At 38.1% G+C, this 15,588-nt stretch overlaps 1 protein-coding gene and 1 long non-coding RNA gene across 2 annotated transcripts in view; both read left to right on the top strand.

Moving 5' to 3' along the window:
• Positions 1 to 15,588, top strand: part of ANK2 (ankyrin 2) — a 671,298-nt gene that overhangs the window by 41,161 nt on the left and 614,549 nt on the right. The gene's annotated exons all lie outside the window — the stretch shown is intronic.
• On the top strand, positions 10,556 to 15,328 carry LOC123384977. Its single transcript, XR_006596851.1, has 3 exons — positions 10,556 to 12,258; positions 13,132 to 13,194; positions 13,978 to 15,328. It is a non-coding gene; the product is annotated as an uncharacterized LOC123384977 (long non-coding RNA).

The raw sequence follows: 15,588 nt of genomic DNA, 5'->3' as shown, positions 1-15,588 counted from the left end.
TCTTGTTTGCTTTATCTTTAACCTAGGAGGGTATGTTAATTTCATGCACAGACAATATATTGCTGTTTGACCTTCCTGTTTTTTCTCTGGCTCCTGCTGCCTTTGGGCCTGAAGTTCTCAACATGATTTTGTCCTGGATATGCTCTGAAAATGGATGCATACAGGATACTCATATACGTACATGTTTTATAGTCCCCTTAAAGCAGGCAATTGAAAACCACTTGGTTGGAGAACATCTTGAAACATACCTATATTTTTTAAATGCTTGGATTATTGGAAACAAGAATTACACATTATTAACTTCATAAATAGCAGTGAAAAGTAGATTTGGTTCTTTAAAATAAAGGTATAGTACTGACTCATGATTCTCAATCACCTTTAATTGATACTTTGAAAGATTTTATTTAATCTTCTAAAGTAATCTGTAACCCCAATGTAGGAAGCAGACTCAGGACCCCTGAGACCAAGAGTCACATGCTCCAGTGACTAAGCCAGCCGGGCACCCCTCCCTTTAATTGATTCTTTTTGACCCGTGTACATTTCATCAGTTATCACAGTAGATAAAATCTCCAGTGATGTTATTCATACCGCGTATGTGAAGATTTTGTTTCTGGTGGAAAAATGTCTTGGGTTGCTGTGTACTTAAGTATAAAAGTAGATCCATAGATACTAATGGCAAGCACTTGTTGATGGATCAAAGTAAATTTTGGAATTTGGAAGAAAATGTTACATTCAGAAAATGTATGGAAAAGCATGGGTTGTTTACTCTAAAATTTACCAAAGTCAGCTATCCCCAGCCCTGCAGTTTGTGAGCTAGATTGTCTGAATAGAATCACCGGATTGAAAACAATCACAGCAGTATTTTCTAGGATTGCCCTGTAATGTTCCTGGATGGTGCTGGATAAAGAGGAAGGATTTTTTTTTTAATATACAGAGGCTTGGGGCACCTGGGTGGCTCAGTCGGTTAAGCGGCCGACTTCGGCCCAGGTCATGATCTTGTGGTCCGTGGGTTCAAGCCCCGCGTCGGGCTCTGTGCTGACAGCTCAGAGCCTGGAGCCTGTTTCAGATTCTGTGTCTCCCTCTCTCTGACCCTCCCCTGTTCATGCTCTGTCTCTCCCTGTCTCAAAAATAAATAAAACGTTTAAAAAATTTTTAATAAAAAAATATATATAGAGAGAAGCTTATCATGGAATATAAAAGGTGTTCATTTCAGTATTATTCAAACCTAGGCACCTTCTAACACATTATTTTCTTATTTCCACAATTTCTTACTTAGAAACCCCAAAAATATGCCTCATGTCCAACTTTTTTGATTACCCTAGTGATCATGAATGAGAAAAATCCAAATAGATCAATACTATATACACACCTGTTTGTTTCCATGCAGTAGAGCATGGATATTATTAGGCTTTATTTTATCTATAAGAACATTTGCTTTCTGTTAAAGGTAGCAGATACTGAGGGAGTAAATCTCAGGTTAATTGAAGAGGAACGGGAGGAGTGAGTGGTTAAAGAAAGCCCCCGGGACACTCTGCCCCATTCCACACATCAAAGAAAGAGAGTAATGGAAGCCCTTCAGAAATTCACTAAGTAGGGAAAAAGTCTGCCCTTGTTTTTAGAAAAATCACCCTTCAAACTTTTATGTATTTATGTCTGGATGAGTTATAGGTGCAGACAAGGATCTCAGCACACTTTCTTTTAACCAGATTTATTGATTACTATCATATATATCATTTCTACACACACACACACACACACACACACACACACACACACACACACACACTTGTGTATATCGTATGTATCTATGGACTTTGAGATTCCTCCAAATTTCTTTCTACCATCTGCCTGCACAGGTTTTCAAATCTCAGCAGATGAGGCAAGACAGGTGCTCTGAGCCCAGGGGAAGCACCAGGTGAGACAATGAGGAGTCCTAAGAAGGAGAAGGCCTAGGGCTAGAGAAAAGAATGGGAAACCGAGGCCTGAAGAGAATGAGGAACTAAGCTGGTAGGAAGATTTCTGAGAACAACACTGGTATGAAATGAAGGCGGTGAGGGGAAAGAGATAGTCCCAGGCAGGGGAGGGTTGTTTGGGAGAGCTGGCGAGAAAGGCTGTGAGTATACTTCAAGGCCAGGCTTAGAATGAAGCAGAGAAGCATTGATTGACCCAAATGTAATTACCCAGAGAAAAAGTGCCTCACTTGTTTCACCTCATCCCAACCGTGTCCCAGTGGCAAGAGCAGTGCTCTCTATGGATAACCTACAAGTATCTCTCAGGGTAGAAACAGATGGTAAAGAGCAGAAAGTAATGTCAATTTAATGAGGACCAGAAAGAGAGTGAGGTTCCAAAGTGTCTGATAAAGAACTCAGTAGAAGACTGATGAATAAAGGGTTGATTTTTCCTCCGTTAATTTCTGTCTCCTAAAACAATGGTAGTTCCTGGATGAGGGCATCAGTCTGTGGCACGTGTATAAGAAGTCTTGCCTTCAGTGGTCGTTTGCCCTCATGAAGTAAGTCTTAGGAATGGTGGCAAAAACACCAGAGCACACCCCAAACTCTATTTCCCTTCTTCTTTTTACTGAGAGTAAAAGTAACTCACTAAAATTTCATAGCCTTCCGCAAGCAAAGCTTCTCACCTCTGCTGCAACATCCCTTCTTGAACTCTCACTCAGCACAGCCCCCAGAAGAAAAGATCCAAAAATTTGCCCCACTTCTTCAAGCCTTAACAATTCTCTTGGGATTCTTTATGCACATGGACCTCACTTCCTACTTTAGAGATAAAATCTCTGCCATCTGTTGTAAACTCCCTCCACACCTTAGCATATCTCTGGGTGCATTCCTGTCCCTACATTTTTGCTAAAACTATTTCCTTCAGCTTTCCCCTCCCCTGCTTCTAATTCCATCCCTCCCCCACTGCTCCTTAATCCTTCTCATCCTTTAGGACCTAATCTAATCCATTGCTCCTCTGCAAAGTTTTCCTTGACATTTCCTGCCCACAATGATATCTTTCTTCTTTGAACTTCAATGAAATCTGTCATGAAATGTCTTAGAATCACCAAACTGGCAGGCAGCTCCTTAAGTCGCCTTATAGTCTAACCTCATCAGTTTACATATTTGCTTAGTCTTTTGGCTAGTTAATGGCTGAGCCAGGACTAGACTTCTGTTTTCTGATTCCAGTGCTGTGTTAGCTGAGCCTCCATATTGTTAAAATTAAAGGCCAAGTGTTTCTTTGCTTTCACAGATTGCGGCATTCTAAATGCTGGCAGGTTTCCTCCATTTATGCAAGCATGGTCACGTTTTATGTTGCTACATTTCCTTGGTGGGAGGGATTGGGGTTGTTTTTGGGAACCAAGAGGCAGTATGGTAGAGCAGGAAGAGTTTAAGGCTGGAGAAGAGACTTGGGTTGAGATTACAGGCATGAACTGGCCATCAGATACTTGATACTTCTTTCTTTGTTTTATTTCTTCTGTACATTGAACAATCTTTTATTATTGCATGGACATTGATAAAACTACTTTCCAAACATTCACAGTTTCTTTCTTCTGCTAGACTGTGAGCAGCTTGAGAACAGGGACTTGAGGGCATCCATGTCCTCTGTCTGGTGTGGTAATTTATCACCAATTAACACTGATTCACTTGTACTGAAGCCACAGTTCCTCTCTGGGCCAGTTTCTCTTTGACATAAAACAGAGTGTTTGCTCCTGATGATTTCTAAAATCCTTTCCAGTTCTAAATTTCTATGGCCAATCTGAATCTTCTTGTAAATAGAAAGCAGAGGTAGCTGTCAACTTATGGGCTAGGTTGGGTTGATGTCATATTTTTGGTGTGTGTGTGTGTTTGGCTACATTATATTAAAATTTTTTAATTAGCTTCCAATGCTTAAAAGTCTTTGTATAAAACTGTGGACTTTTACCTTCTCTCTTTCAAAAAAATATATATGTATATATATGTGTGTGTGTATATATATATGTGTATATATATATGTATATGTGTGTGTATATATATATATATATGTATATGTGTGTGCCATATATATATATATGTGTGTATATATATATATATATATATATATATATATATATATATGGCACACTGAGTTTGCCAGTGACTTTCCTTCAGTTTGCAGCCACCACCTTCAGACTCCTTGAAGTTCCCCAGTTTCCAGGTCTCCAACCCATGTCAGCCTTTCATGTGTATTTCCTAGCCACTCTGTGTACTGTGTCTGTTGTCCCTGCCCTATAGCTGCCCAAGAAAACCTGCTAGAAAGGAAAGTGGTAGAAGAGAGTGAGGGGTCATAGAAAGAAAAATCCACAGTAGAGATTTGGGGGAATGAAATACTGAATTGAATGATAGATTCTAATATGATGACAGTAGTTACCTCTACAAATAATGACAGAAGAGTAGAAAGGAAAAGGAAATTTTTTACTTTTTACCTTAAACTCTTGTGTCTTGACAGTTCACAAGCAAGGAAAAATCCAAGATGAAAACTTAAAGGCATATCAGCAACTTAAAACTAGCTAATATTTACTTTGTTAAGATTTTAAGTCATACATATGCCTTGGCAGGAACAACTCTTTTTCATTCTTTTCATTAACCTATAAGCCCTGTGGAATGCTATTGGTATGGAATAAATGTTTATTGAATTGAAATTAGAGAAATATATATTTTTAAGTTTATTTATTTATTGTGAGAGAGACAGAACACACACATGAGAGCAAGGGAAGGACAGAGAGAGAGGTAGAGAGAGAATCCCAAGCAGGCTCTGAGCATTTGGCACAGAGCCCAATGAGAGACTCAAACTCACGAATGCAACCGTGAGATCATGACCTGAGTGAAATCAAGAGTTGGACGCTTGACTGACTAAGGCACTCAGGTAATCCTGAAATAAGAGAAATATTAATTTTAAGGTTATTTTTTTATGTAATTGAAACACGTGGGGCACCTTGGTGGCTCAGCCAGTTGAGCATCTGACTTTGGCTCAGGTCATGATCTCACAGTTCATGCATTTGATCCCCGCATCCAGGTCTCTGCTGTCAGTGAAAAGCTCGCTTTGGATCCTCTGTCCACCTCTCTCTCTGCCCCTACCCTGCTCGTGCTCTGTCTCTTAAAAATAAATAAGACATTTAAAAAAAGTAATTGAAATATGCATATATTTCAGTATTCCTCAGAGTTGATTCCTAGAATCCTTTGGTCTTGTCTTTGAGGTTTATGGATGTAATTGGAATCTGTTGTGATAATGGTTCCGGTATTTCTGACCGTGCATTTGCCAGCATCTAGAGGATGTTTATTCAAGTGGCTGAGGGCAGATCATTGGATTCTAGCGCATTAGCATGTCATATGGCTCTGTTCCTGCCCTTTAAACTGTGGACCTGGTTTCTACAGTTTAGAAAGAAAAGACTACATTCTCAAAGGTCAGGTGGTAAGTTCCTCATAAATATTTGTTGACTAGATGACTGTGGTCCTTCCAATATTATCTTGTCAACATTTTTATCCAAGGCTGTTCTGCTACTGAGAACAGTGGAGAAAATGGGAGCCTTAACTTTAAAAATAAAAATACTTCAGTTTAAAGAAGTTTAAATAATCTAAATATACAAGCTCTGTTTAGGTCTATCTATATTCCCTAACACCTCCTAAATGCCAGACAGATTCAATGTACCATTTAAGTTTCTTTCAGGAAAGTCATCTAGTTTACTCTGTAGGTCTGCCTTTTCTAATTTTTTAAAGATATCCAAGTTTACTCAATTGAATATTCTTCAACAAAACTAAGAATGTTTTTAACGTTTTAAATGGTTGAAAAATTGGAAGAATAATAATATTTTGTGACAGGTGTAGTCAATGAAATTCAAATTTCAGTGTTCATAAATGATGGTTTTTGGCATCAGAAACATTCTTATTCATTTATGTACTGTCCATGGTCACTTTTGTAGTACATGGTAGTGGGTGAGTAGTTTTCAGATTCCATAGTTCAGACAGAGAGGGTATGACTGGAAAAACCTAAACTATTTTCTATTTGGTCCTTAACAGAAAAAGTTTGTGGACCACTGTTTAGTGTTATTCCTTTTCTAATGGTCAGAATCATTGGTTCTAATATTCTATGATTCTGGGATTCTGGGATTCTAAGATTCTATAAAATAGCATTCAACTTACCATTCAGACCTGAACATCAGATACAGACCAATGAGGGTGCCTGTTTGGCTAAGTTGGTGGAGCGTGTGACTCTTGATCTTGGGGTTGTGAGTTGGGTGTAGAGATTACTTAAAAATAAAATCTTAAAAAAAATAAAATCTTTAAAAAATAATATAGACCAGTTGTTGGAGGTCATATCTCACATGTTCCTAGGGAGAACTTAGACCATAGAGACTTATCAGAAGAAAAGCATATAAAGGCTTCATTCTTCTTGAAGCAGCCCTGCTCATCCATGAAGTGCAGGGTATAGAAGGCATCTGGGTAATGTAAGTATTTGGTGTCTATGAGGACAAAGCCAATCAGGGGCAACACACTGGTGCCTTTGGGCAGAAAGTAGCCTTGGAAATGAATGTCCCTGGATGACATTATGGGGGACACCCTTGGTACAATATTTGTCAGATTTTATATCTTCTGGATCACAGCATCTGTGTAGGACATTTTGACTTGGTTATCTACACCTGTGGTCCAATCACTTAATCTCTTCATGAATCTTGGCTTTCACCTTAGGATGCTTCATCATTAGCATAAATTCACAACATTGCATAGAGCTCACAGTCTCTGTGCCAGCCAAGAAGATGTTGAGAGTGGTAAGGACCAAGTTCATGAGATTGAATTCTATGTGGGGATCATTTTTATCCTGGAGCATCTGGATGAGTAAACAGTCAATGAAGTCCCAAGGGTTTTGTGGGTCAATAGATGCTTGGTTGATTTTGATCCTAGAGGCAAGGAAGTTCTTGAGCTCCTCTAACAAGTAGTAGATGCAGTTGTGTCCTCCTGGCAAATATTGCATGATTCTGGAATACATGTCATATAGCTTTGCCCAAGGTGTGCTCATCTCAGTGAAACTCTCAATGATCATGTGCAGCAGCTTCAGGAACTGCTTGTCCTCACAGTCTAAGTGGCTTCTGAAGACAACCAACTGATGGTATTGAAGACAGTGAGGTTCAGGAAGAAGGTGGGTTGAGTGGGAACACCTGTTGTCTTCTCTCATACCTCTACTAAGAAGCCTGTCTCCTCCTGGATCCACTCCTCAGTGCCCTACTTTCTTATCCCAAAGCCCAAAAGAATGGTTAGGGAGACGCATCAGAGAATCTTCCATCATTCTCCATTAGCCAGATCTACACCATGACTTCGGAAGTTACACTTTATTGAAACCAATTCTCTGCGGCCGCTGAACTCATCTGCTCTATGCACCAGGGCCTCCTTCACTGCTTCTGCCCACATAAAACAACTACTGGCTGGGGACCCATGTACACAGTGAAGACTGGGCCATATTTCTCCCTGAGCTTCATATAAGACTGAAAAATGGCATCAGTAGGGACTTGCAACAGTTGCTCAGGAAGTGTATCAGTGTGGAGCGGGGGATGCTTTCCTCCTTTGGTCCTCTGTCTCCAGACAATAAGGATGAGTAGACAAGGAGAGTGCCAGAAAGATAGTGGAGGCCCTTCCCAGCTCCATGATGCCAGGTCCAGGTATTTGTTGCTATATTTGTTGTGTCCAGGGCACCAGATCCTGCTCAAATATATTCTGGGAAATTAGCTGTGCAGAAATCTGAATATCCTGAGATTTAACTTTTCTGGGTTTGGATGCCATTAGACAGGATATTGCTGTATCTGGTGGGTGGTTATATAACCTAGAATCTCCCACCTGAATAAAGGTGGATTGAGGGGTGCCTGGATGGCTCAGTTGGCAGAGCATGGGACTCTTGATTTCAGGGGCTGTGAGTTCAAACAGAATGTTGGGTATAGAGATTACATAAAAATAAGATCTTTAAACAATAAAATAAAATCTTATAAAAAAAAGTTTGATTGAATTTACCCAGGGACATCCACTGGGGCCACTCCTTTCTTCTTATTTCCAGTCCCTCAGCTCAACTCCTAGTTCAACATGTCTTGGTAGGATGTGGGAGGCACTTGAACATCATTTTTAGGCTATTGCATTTAGGAATCAGATGATCTGGGTTCAAATTTCGGTGCCTTTAAAAATTTTTAGAAACAAATGTCTATTTTAATTTTAAGCTAAGGTTTACTATTGCCCTTGTAGTAAATTCTGTTGGGAAAATACCAATATAGTACTAGCCTTTATAAAATCAGACTGTTGAGGGTAAGAAGATAAGCTTGTCCATAGTTTATAGAAAATAAACTGAGAGTCAAAAGGTTCTCTGTGCTTTATCTTTATCAACATTTATATTCTATAGTTCAATTAATGGCATTAAGTTCTTGCTGTTTGTGAGAAGGTATAAGATGTATAGGGACCCTTCTAGCCCTTAGCTGCTGACAGATTGGCGGGGAGGAAAGGACTTGAACAAAGAGTGGCAGTGTGATGCAGGGGGGAGGAATGCCATATTAAGGCAACAAAATTAAGATGTTACAATTCAAAATAACTGGTAGCATAATAGGTAAAATGAGAATTACTCAGAGGCAGTTAATTAGCATTCTTTTATCCCCCTTCATTTGATTTACAACTTTGGCTAACTTTACCAATCTTATGTATCTTACCATCTCTTACGTAGGTTAATTGTTGTATTATTATTTTCTAACCATTATGTTTATAAGTATTATACATTGTCTAGCTATTTTTTACATCTTTTTTACTAGAAACGATTATTAAAATGAGTCACTGTGTTTCTGGATAGTTTTAAACAAAAAGAAGAAAATGCCCTCTACTCTTTAATGAGTGGAAAATATATTTAAGATAGAAAGGCCCCTCAGTCCTTCTAACAAAGGGCTTTCCTTGCTGGGATGTCAAACAGCCCTTGAATGAGTCAGGAATGCAGGATTGGCTTCTGGCTACTGAGCCTTCACCGAACTAAAATAGAATCTAGTGACAGGACAATGCAAAAGGGGCCTGGAAGAGAAAGCAAGTGTAGGTGGATTTCTTTCTTTCTTTCTTTAAAACACTCTTTCTCCGTATTACAAAAGCAGTGTCCAAGTATTTTCTTTAAATAGAATGACCATTTCTTGTAGGATTTTTGAGAAACTGATACTATTTGTTGCCTCTGGGAAGAAGAGCTTATGTTGGGGGAGGGAGAGGATACTTTTGTATATTTTATCTCTTAAAACATTTGTCTGTAGTAATTTAAAAAAATTAAGTGATGTCTTGTAATTGTAGAAAAATAAAAGTAAAAAAAATTAAGCAAAAAGAAGAAAATAAAAAATACCCTGATTTTATAACCCCCAAATGATCATTGCTAACATTTTGTTTTTTTTGTTTTGTTTTTGTTTTTGCTTTTAAAGGAGTTAGAAGTTTATTGAATACACTGTTAGAGAGTGGAAGATAGGACAGCAAAGGAGAGACTGCCTTATTGCTGACATTTTGATGTATACTTTTCTATTTTCCCCTCTATGCATCTGACTTTTAACAAGAAAAGCAGGTCATCACACACACACACACACACACACACACACACACACACACACACATGCACACATGCACCTCATTCTCTAGGAAGACAGGCTAATGTAGCACACCCCCCCCTTTTTTTCTTATCTTTTTAGGGTAAAGTTACAGAAAGCAAGTTCTATCAATCTATCAGATGCAGGTGACAAGTAGTGTATCAGTGGTTGAGGAAACCACTGTTGCAGTTAGATCAAAATATTTTAGATTAGAAGAATCTTAAAGATGGAATTCAAATCCCTCATTTTAGAAGTGAGTAAATTGTGTTGTGAAAGGTAAGGCTACCAAATGGTGCATGAGAGAAGTGGCCTGACTCTCAGGTGAGGGATCATCGTGTCACTATGTCATTCTTCTAAAAGTCCTAAATTTCAGTGTGTGGACAGACTCCACACGAGAGGAAAGCCTAGAAGGGACCAGACTTCCCCTGACATTGAAGAAGTTCAGTTTTGATATATGTAGGAACTTGATTTAAAGCAAAGATTATTAATGACAGTAGAAATGAAGAACAAACCAGCAGAAATAAAACTCCTCTTTTGAGTTAAAACTTTTGAAGCTAGCAAGAGACTCAATAATAAGTAATAGTATGATGTTGTTATTTCTTAATTGTGTTGTTGTTTTAAGAGCTGTGTACTTCTTACTGCTTTTTTAATTTTTAAAATCCCTTTTCTTACTAGGGAAGTTTTCAAGCCTTTATAGAAGTGACATGAATAATTTATTATTCCTTTATATAACCATCACTTTGGTTCAGCAGTCACCAACATTTGACATTTGCTTCATCCATCCCTATTTTTATCTTTCCGCCCATCCTTCATTTTCGTTGCTATAGTATTTTATTTTTTGTTACTTCTTAAAACATTTTAAAAACATGTTTTTTATTTGTTTTAAAGAGAGAGAGAGAGAGAGAGAGAGAGAGAGGGAATGAGTGGGGGATGGGCAGAGAGAGAAGGGGACAGAGGATCTGAAGTAGGGTCTGCACTGATGGCCGTGAGCCTGATGTGGGGCTCAAACTCATGAACCATGAGATCATGACCGGAGCCGAAGTGGGACACTCAACTGACTGAGCCACACAGCTGCCCCTGTTGTTATAGTATTTTAAAGCCAACCCCTGATTTCTCATCATTTCACCTTTTTGCATTTGTGATTACGTCACCCTGTAATTGCCATGATACAATTTCATTGCTGACAATTTGGGTTGGCACTTTCCTTAGATCTCTTAATGCCAGCAGTGACATATTTTATCAGTAACTGTCTAACAGAATTAATGAGAGTCTACATTGATGGAGTACCATGTGCCAGGCAAAGGTCCAGGCATTTTTACGTGTATTAAATTTTTTAATCAGTTCTGTGAGGTGTGAGTTACTATCATCTCTGGTTTTATAGATGAGGAATTGGAGGTATAGAGAGTTAGTTTATGGTAGATTACTCATGGGCAATTAATCACTTATTTAATAGGTAATCCACAGTTTACAGGTTATGAATCTTCGTAAATTGAAGCCAGGGAGCTTCTCACTCATGAATATTTTATACTTTTCTGCATTTTGCTCTCCAGATTTTAGGCTAAATCTTATTTTTGTGTCTTTAGTCATTTTCTCATACCACAGGAGGTAAGGCTGAGGACTGAGAAGTGTGTATGTGAAGGAAAAAAAGAAAGGTAAAAGGTTTCTTAATTTTGAGCTGTTAATTGTAGACGTTTTCCTTGATCTTCCAAGGTTTCCTGGCTGGGACTGAAATGTAGACTGACAAAGATTAACAGGAGAAAGCATGCAAACTTGTTTAATACAAGTTTTACATGACATGGGATCTCTTATGAGAAAAGATCTGAACGAGTCATTAAACTGGAGTGCTTTGATGCTAGGTTTGCTGAAGAATGACATTGTGGAAAGATATGACAGGACAAAGAGTGTGAAGTAGTTGTAGTAAACTGGGGAAATGTAGCAAGCCCTATGTATTAGATCTCCTTCTATGTCCCTTTCTCTTTAGAGATAGGGAGGGCATCTCACGTGAGGAACTTATCACTTGCTTCAGGGAAGGTTAGGAAGTTCTTCCTGCACCTCCTGTTTTTAGATGCCTTCAGTTTAGAATGTTCCAAATGCACAGGTGCCATATTTTTGGGGTAGTATGTCTTGATTACATACCCTGTATAATCATTTTAAAGATGCGTAATTGGGGCACCTGGCTGGCTTACTCAGTAAAGCACGTGACTCTTGATCTTCGGGTTATAGGTTGGAGTTCCACTTTGGGGGTAGAGATTACTTACAAATAAAATCTTAAAAAAAACGCATTGTTTTAGGTGTATGATTCTGAGTTACATTCAAGTTTTACTAGTGAGTTGGAAAATAGGATTTTGTTTTCTATTTATAGCCTACCTGGGATTTGAAATACAAGCCTACATATATTTTGTTCTCTGATCAGTTTTAAGTGTTATTTCTTCCTAATTAGTTTTTCTATTTATAATTTTCAGACAACAATAGCTTCGGTGAGATCTGCTGTCAGAACAGTCTTCAGAAGATAGCCAATCTTTCTAATTACTGAATTTTGAATAGCTATTTTCTTTCCCTTTCTAGGAAGTGTTATCAGACAATAAGAATAAAGGTGGATGTTGCCTAAAAATAAGAGGATTCCCTCCAGCCTGTCCCTTGGTGGTAAATTCCATCTCAATACTGTAGAGAATGGGGAGGTGAGTCAGTTAGCATGTGAAAGGAAAGCCCACTTTCTCCCTTATCCTCAGCTTCCCTGGTTTTGATTAGGTCCTGTAGTTTCATTTCCACATTTTCCTGTCATCCAGGTCTGGAACCATATTGGATTACTAATGATCATTTTAACTCCATACCTTGTAGGGGACTTGATGCTTTTCAAAGTGCTCTTACCTCCTGATATGTTGTTCCTCTCTTCCCTTTATTTTCGTCCCATGCAATTTGTTGTCAACTTCCTATTGATTTCCTGACTATAATGTCTTTCAAATTCCACCCCTCCATTCCAGTAGCTGATACCATAAAAATTACAGCATGGTGGGGCTGGAAGTATCCTTAGAGATCATTTAATATGAACTCCTCATCTTTTAAATAAAGATATTAAGATATGATCACGGTTATATAACTTTGGCAAGATTAGAGGTACCCTTAGGTCCCCTGACCACTTGCCTTCCAGGCCACAAATTAAAGCCTGACTGCTTAGTTCCCCCACCCGCACCCTAACCCCAATTCTAGTTCTTTAGTGTGAAGCTTGGAGGAAAATAGATTTCAAATTTCATTTTTGATTTCAAATTTCATTTTTGTAACGATGACCTCTCTCCTCTAGACTTAATGCGACTTCTTATTTTCTGATGTATTAAATCAAAAGTGTCTTAGATTGGTTTAGTATGTGTTCTTTTTAAACAATTCTTTTTTCCCCTAAACACATGTGTTTTTTTTATAGTAAATTCATTACAGTTGAATATATATTGCTTTTATAGTGTCCTGAAGTGTTGGATATGTATTTTTTATTTATCTAGTAGGCTTAAAACATCTGTGAAGAATGATACCCCTTATTTCTTTCGTATGCTTCTCCACAGTGCCTCCTATGTATGGTGTTCTGAGCTGGTACTCAGTTAATAAAAAGAAGGTTCCTTTCCAAGGTGAATATAAAGACAGTGTTTGGAAATATTTCTTTTAATAATGTATTCTTAACATTTACTGATCTCCCTGTCTTCCATTTTTATACTTCTATTTTTGCACGTAACTGTATTTTTTTTCCTCATTTTACTCTATTACTTATTGTAAGGGAGCAAAGATATCTTTCTTCTACCCTGTTAAGTTCCTAGCTGAGACATCTGTAACAAGACATAGATTAACAAGAAAAAAGCATACCAGTGTACTGAGTGTAAGTTTAATGTGACATGAGAGCCTCCATGAGAAGGGAAGTCCCAGTGAGATGGTTAAGCCTGAGTGCTATTATGCTAGGTTCGATGAAGAGTAGGAAATGGTGGAAAGATATGATGGGACAGAAGACAGGAGGAAAGTGTAGGAAACTGGGGAAATTTAGTAAGTGAGGCTGGTTCATTCGGATTTCTCTCTGGGAATGTTCCTTTCCTCTGGGACTTGTGACCTTTCTCTGGAGAAGGTCAGAAAGCACTCCAGGCAGGTGTCATTTCTCAAATTCCTTAAGCAGAAGATATTCAAAATGCCAGTTTGCCACATTCAATCAATATTTACAATATTTAACATTTAATTTGCCATATTTGGGGGAAGCATGTACTGAACCCTGTGGTATAGACTCCTCGAGGGAAGAACCAAGCCACTGGTGCATGCAACATAGTAGATCGTTAAGAAATATTTCCTTCATGTAATTGCACTGAGTACACCAAGTATTGTAGGAGTACAGAAATGCACAGAGGAAGGAATCTTTGCTTTTTCTACAGGTGATGTGGTGCTAGAGAAACCTGGACCGACATTTCAACTAAGCCTGGAATTACCGAGCTAGGGAAAAGGACGTTTCAGGTAAAAGAAATTGTTTTACCAAAGGAGGGAGAGTTCCACCATTTTAGGTGGGATTTTATCCAGGTTGCCCCAGTTGATTAGTGCATCGGAAGATTGAAAACACAGACTTCTAAGAAAAGTGTGCTTCTTTAAAATTTACTTTATTATTTAAGTAAAAAAAATGTTTCCTTAACTTTTGATTAAATCATTGGAAAATGAAAGGATGCAAAGATACTTGCTAGTTAAGGGAAAATTGCTAAGCTCAAATTTGCACTCTTAATAAAGCGAGGTAATCTGCTTGGTTAGGCAGAGTAACATCTGATTTGAAATTGCAGCAAGGTTTGACAATGTCGTTCTGTTGAAACTTTACTTTTGTAAGAGTTTCAGATATTTTTTGGCAATGTTTAAAAATCAGTTTAAAAAATATTTAGTGGGAAAGAATAAAATTAAGCACAAGTTAGTTTTCCTAAATATCTTGACACTCTAACTTGTACTTTTTTGGTTTGTTTTTAATACTTCAGAATTGAATTGTGTAGCAACTTGAAAACTGCTTATTTTTTTAATGTTTGTGCTTCTTGGCTTTTGGTGCCCTCCAGTGGCAGGAATGAACTGTTAAATCCTTAATTAAGTGTTTTGAAAATGCTCAATACTACTTGATAGAGTTAATTCTATGCATATTCAACATTTCATTAGGAGAAAATTAAACTTGCAACTAATGGGAAGGAAGTACTAATTTGGATTAGTATAAAGTGATAACTCCTGGAAATATTGTTGGAACACATGATGAATATTCAATGCATTTAAGGCAAGAAAAAGAATCTGCTGCAATTCTCAAAAGGTATTAAGGAACATAGCTTGGAGCTGAATCCCATGGAAATTTTATCTAGGAAGATAAGTGTATCAAATCAAGAGGATATGGAGGACATACAAAGTGTAGTGATAATTTACATAGTTTCTTACATTTATAGATTTGTGATAATTAGGGAATATGGTCCCTAGGAGGGGTAATCTGCTGCATTCAAAAGATAAGTAAATGTGGTGGAATTTTCCCTTGTCCCAGAAATCAGATTATAGAATTACAAAGTACCAGATAAACTGGTCAGTTTCCCAACTTGAGTTGAATCATCCAGTTGAAACTTTACTTTTAAAGTAAAGTGGTTCTAGTTCAAGATCAGTCTTTGATCAGCAGTCACTAGTGGGAGGGAGGTTCCCACAATATTACATTACATTACATTACATTACATTACATTACATTACATTACATTACATTACATTACATTATATTATATTTAAAATGTTTATTTTTGAGAGAGAGACAGAATGCAAGTGAGGGACGGGCAGAGAGAGAGGGAGACAGAATCTGAAGCAGGCTCCAGGCTCTGAGCTGTCAGCACAGAGCCCAATGTAGGGCTTGAATCCATGAACTGTGAGATCATGACCTGAGCCAACGTCGGATGCCCAGCCGAGCCACCCAGGCGCCCTTCCCACAATATTTTATATGCCCTTGTTTGCCATCATGTTTGTGGTGGGCTCAAGATCCAGAATCCCAATAC

Source organism: Felis catus, chromosome B1, assembly GCF_018350175.1.
Source record: "Felis catus isolate Fca126 chromosome B1, F.catus_Fca126_mat1.0, whole genome shotgun sequence".
In the NCBI taxonomy this organism is placed as follows: Eukaryota; Metazoa; Chordata; class Mammalia; order Carnivora; family Felidae; genus Felis; species Felis catus.
Note: the sequence above shows the minus strand (reverse complement) of the source record. Positions and strands in the feature narration are given on the sequence as shown.